At 39.3% G+C, this 5,095-nt stretch overlaps 1 long non-coding RNA gene across 2 annotated transcripts in view; it reads right to left on the reverse strand.

Annotated features, from left to right (window-relative positions):
* The window catches only part of LOC149912981 (uncharacterized), a 24,361-nt gene extending 20,259 nt beyond the window's left edge, over positions 1-4,102 (reverse strand). The window contains exon 1 of one of the 2 annotated variants that reach the window (XR_016461835.1): positions 4,018-4,102. This is a non-coding gene — a long non-coding RNA (uncharacterized LOC149912981). Of the gene's footprint in view, positions 799-4,017 lie in introns of those variants that run through there. The other variant, XR_016461836.1, reaches the window with a different exon arrangement.
* Positions 4,103-5,095: the final 993 nt, after the last annotated feature.

Raw genomic sequence — 5,095 nt, forward strand, 5'->3', positions numbered from 1 at the left:
TCAGGAGTACTGGGTCTATTGTTGGACTGTCCAGCACAAGGCAGACATGGAGTTCCTGGAGAGGATCCAGTAAAGAGCTACTAAAATGATGAAAGGACTGAAGCATCTCTCCTATGAGGAAAGACTGAGGGAACTGGGCCTATTTGTCTTGGAAAGGAGAAGGCCTGGAGAGATCTGATAAATGCATAAAAGTGTCTGAAGGGAGGATGTCAACAGGACAAATCTAGGCTCTTCTCAGTCGTGACCAGTGATAAGACGAGAAGCAACAGGCCCAAAATGAAATACAGGAAGTCTTGACTGTACATGAGGAAAAATTTCATTCCTTTGAGGATGATGGAGTAATAGAACAGGCTGCTCAAGGAGATCTCCTTTCCTGGAGATACTCAGAAACCACTGGTACACAATCCTGGGTAATGTGCTCTGTGTGTCCCTGCTTGGGCAGGAGGTTGAACAAGATAATCTTCAGAGGTCCTTTCCAATCTCAACCATTCTGCAGTTTTGTCAATAGACATAGACATAGATGCTGCAACAGCTGCTGTTGTGGGGAGAATGTTGTGCATAATTCCACAGTAATGCCATGCTACTTGGCTACAGGTAATACAGGGACTAAAGATTTCCGAGTGGCTACACAGCTCATGTATAACCCGGAATATCAGCACCAATAACAGTATCAAAGTCTGTTTTAATTTTATCTCCACCACGAGCCCAGCTCTCAGCATGTATTCTTCCTTGATGCTTGTGAACTGATCTCATATTCTGGTGGAGTTTTCCTTAGATGCGCTGTGGAGTGGTGAGGGGGAGCAGGAGAAATCAGCTCACTGCTGTAAAGTGAGTAAAGAAAAAATGTATTAACAATAATATTTTCCATTATTAGAAGCCCTAGAAAATCATGCTCTTGGATAGGAGAGTGAAATGTTATTTTGTAGAGAAAGAAATGATAAGATTCATTCAAAAGAGATGTAACTCAGGTAGGTGACTGTTTCTGAAGTGTCATTGGTTGCAGTGTCTGGCACACTCTTATTTACAGGGAGTAGGGAAGCACAAAGAGCTTTCGTTGCCTTCCAAATATTAAAAACGTTACTCAAGAGCTTAAGACTTATTGCTAAAAATGACCAACTAATCTACTTTGTAGAACAGTAAACTGTTCACAGTGAATTTACAGAGCCTATATCATATTTAAAAACCTCTTTAAAAGAGACTGGATGGGTATAGTCTTCACAAAATCCAATGGTCTCTCCATTATTTTCGATCCAGTTGAGAAGTGTTTTATTGAATAACATGAGGCAAAGCACCTGCTACCTCCTTTGGGCTGTCCTCAACTCTCAGAGCTGTGACTTAACAAGAGCATTCAAGAAAGGCAAATGCTCACATGGATGATCACCCATCCTTCAGAAACCTGAACTGAACAACTCTCAGAACACTCCTGAAAAACCTGAAAGGTGCAAAGTTGGAAACAACATGCTGTTGAGACAGAATCACTTAGAGTCTTACTTTCTTTTATCAGCTTTTCTTCATTTTTCCTAATGAGATTCTGCGAGGACTATAATGCATGTTTACCACCAGTGAACTGAAATCTTGGAATAGAGTGGAGAAGATCTTACCAGCTAGGCCCTGCATCAGAAAGTCTCTGTTTTCTGTAACATTACTCATAAAAGTATTTCCACTTAAACATGAAAGGGAACATATTCTCCAAAGATACTTTCAGACAGTTTCAAAGGTGTATTACCACCATGCAGTCATTAATTTACAGTTTTCACTGGAAAAGTTGCCAAATAAAGACCAAAAGGAAAAGATTAAAATGTTTATCTAATTCACTATAGTGTTTACATTCTTTTTCTTTCAGGGATATGCAAGAAAAAATATTTTTCCCTTCTGTAAGGATTGTTGTCTAAAGTTCTTTCAAAAATATTAGCATCAAATGGGAGTATTTTCTTCTTCATGTCTGAGTATATCTTGACAACTAGAATAATGTAATTCTTTAGCTAATCATTGCTGTTGCACTCAGTTCTTTGCACTTCCTTGTGCAGAACTTGCTCCTGCATTAGGGGTCATCCTCAGAACCTTCTTACTCTTTAAACGGTCCCTACAATAGCAATCAAAAGCTGCTTTCAGCTACATCTAGATTTGTTTCTTCTTTAAGACAAGGATCTTGGTCTCTGCAAACATCTCCTGTAATTCTACACCAGAAAAATCTGTTGATGGTGATATCTGGCAAAAATTGCTTCTGCATATTGTATATGCTCAGATATGTGTGCTTAATTCTCTGACAAAAATATTCTTCAGTGTATTTGATTCCCACTAGAAGTGCTTGTGGCACTGACAGTGAATTTGATTTCTTTTGTCTTTCATACTTGTTCACATGTAACTGTTCTAGTTATAGTTCTGTGCACATCCAGTCAAGTTAACAAGTTAACAGAGAACTAATCAGAGAACCATCTTCATTCCTAGGACCTATGTGACTTTGCAGCAGTAACAGTGAAGAAAAAAATAAATCTGACAAGTTTGAATCTACCACAGAAAGTACTAGCTGAGTCTGACCTATAGTGCTGCTCAAAGCAGGGAAAATGGCAAATCTTTCCCTTTTCTGTTTCAAGAGAGGACACTGAGGACACTGTTTTTCAAAAGTAAAAAGCCTTCCCTCTGTAGATTGCCTTTACCAATATAGACATTCCGGAAAGACAAGGACAGATCTTGAGATCTTGGTACAGCTGAACCAGGAACTATTCTGGTACTGTAGATTTTCTCTGTTCTCTCTTAAAAAATAATCTCATCTAAGCTTCTTGAAAGAGCCTCTTACATTCATATGCCCCAGAACAAATTGCTGCTAGAAGTCTTTTCCCGCATATGACAAAATGACTGCCTTACTTGACACACCAACTTAGCAAAGCATATTCAGAAACACAGTAGGTATACTGTGAAAGGCATTAATCTTTATTTTATTCTGTATTGTGCAAATAAGTAGGCTAAGCTTCTACAGAGGACTTCTGATTCATATTTTTTATGAAATAGAAGAACAACACATTTAGAAATCAAGGCAGAAACAGAAACCGTTGCACAGAATAATAATCAGGGATTTTATCTTGGATAAAATAAAGGCAGGCTGAACTAATGAGATGTTGATGATGTAGTATAGAGCAAATCCAAATAAAATCTAGCTATTTTCCTAGACAAGAGTGTAAATGTACTGCACTTCTATTATAGTATAGCATAGCCCTCCACTACACATAAAACAGTACAAATCAATCAGGTGATCTCTCCCTCTTGCTGCCGTGATCTGTGTTTATTATACTATGGCAAGATCTGGGTTGGTTGGTTACACCTGGACAACAATGGGTGCTAAAGTTCTCATTTGTCATCACAGATGAGTCCATGAGGCTTTGTTTCTGCCACAGGCATCCAACTGCCTCTCAGTGGCTTGGCATCTGAGTTTGTAGAATTTATAGAATTTTCTGAATGGGCTCTTCAATCACTTTAGCATCAGTAAAAATGGTTTAGAGGAGCTTTTGTTTTAACTATTGTTAACATGAGCTTCTTCATCACAAGCTTAGACAGACAAAGGCTGAAAATGCATATAACTGGCACTGGAAGTAAAAAGGGCAACAATCACAGTTTATTCACAAGTGAAAAGTTTGTAAAAACAGTTACGTTGTTGTTTATATGTCTTGTTTGCTAAGCTTATAAATAGTCAGCTTTATAATGTTCAAGAGTGAAAGAAAGTATAAGTTGTGTAACCTAATCATAGAATCACAAAGAGCCTTCATGTGCTCAGCATTAAGCTGTTTGTGTCCTGGTACACGTAGCCAAAACATCCAGAGAGATGAAGAACCTTAAACATTTGAAGAATTTGCTTCTTTTCTGATGTTGAAACAGGAACTGAATCCCTTTGAGATTGACTATATACCAGCTACTGGTATGTCTTCAGTTAAGATTCTACAGAATATTTAGGCCTGCAAGCTATGGCGGGATCTGCAGCCAGCATTTCCCTGGGATGGATCATTTTTGACCCAGTGAACTTACACACATCCAGTTGGAGCGGCAAATCTCACTGTCTTGGAGTTTATGATTACTAATCATACACCTCCAGCTCTGCGCTCCAGGAGTTCCAGGGCTGTGGAAGACAAGAAGTTAAGAAAGAAATAAATGTCTTTGCCTTGATTTGTCCCTGTCTATGAGTTCACCATCCTCATCAAGTAATAGACTAATGCTACCTCTGGTGTTCCTTTTACTGTTAACTCTATTTAAAAGAACATTTGGTTTGTCCTCCATAGTACTGGCCAGCTTCAGTTCTTATTAAACTCTGGCCACACAAATCTTCATATGTCATTCTTAGTTTGCACTTCTTCATGTTAAGAATTGTAGAACCTCTCCAGTTGGAAAAGACCTTAAAGATCATCAAGTCCAACCATGATCTAACCATACTACCCTAACAATCCTATGCTTAATCATGTCTCTGAGCACTGCATCCTAATGGTTTTTAAACACATCTAGGAATGATTCAACCACCTCTCTGGGGAGCCTATTCCAGTTTTAACAACCCTTTCTGTAAGGAAGTTTTTCCTGATATCCAACCTAAACTTATGCTGGTGCAACTTCAGACCATTTCCCCTTGTCCTGTCACCTGTCACCACTGAGAAGAGACTAACCCTGCTCTCTCTGTAAGCACCTTTCAGATACTGGAAGAGAGAAATAAGGTCTCCCCTCAGCCTCCTCTTCCCCAGACTAAGCAGCCTCAGTTCCTTTTGTTGCTTCTTGTAGGGCATATTCTCCAAGCCCTTCACCAGCCTTGTTGCCCTTCTCTGGACCTGCTCCAAAGAATTTCAATGTCCTTTCTGTACTGAGGTGCCCAGAACTGAACACAGCACTTGAGGTGAGGCCTCACCAATGAGGAGTACAGGGGCAGGATTACTTCCCTAGTGCTGCTCACCACACATACGTCACATATCTGACTTAAATTTTAAGGACGCTTAACTAGGGTCATCCATAGAGTAAGGGAAGGTTATTTGTATATGTACAAAGGATAGAACAGGACTGGGGGTTGTTAATGAGGATACACTGGATAGTGTGTAAACCAAACATTAAAAAATTAGTATTGAAT

Source organism: Phasianus colchicus, chromosome Z (assembly GCF_987193195.1).
Source record: "Phasianus colchicus chromosome Z, bPhaCol1.hap1.1, whole genome shotgun sequence".
In the NCBI taxonomy this organism is placed as follows: domain Eukaryota; kingdom Metazoa; phylum Chordata; class Aves; order Galliformes; family Phasianidae; genus Phasianus; species Phasianus colchicus.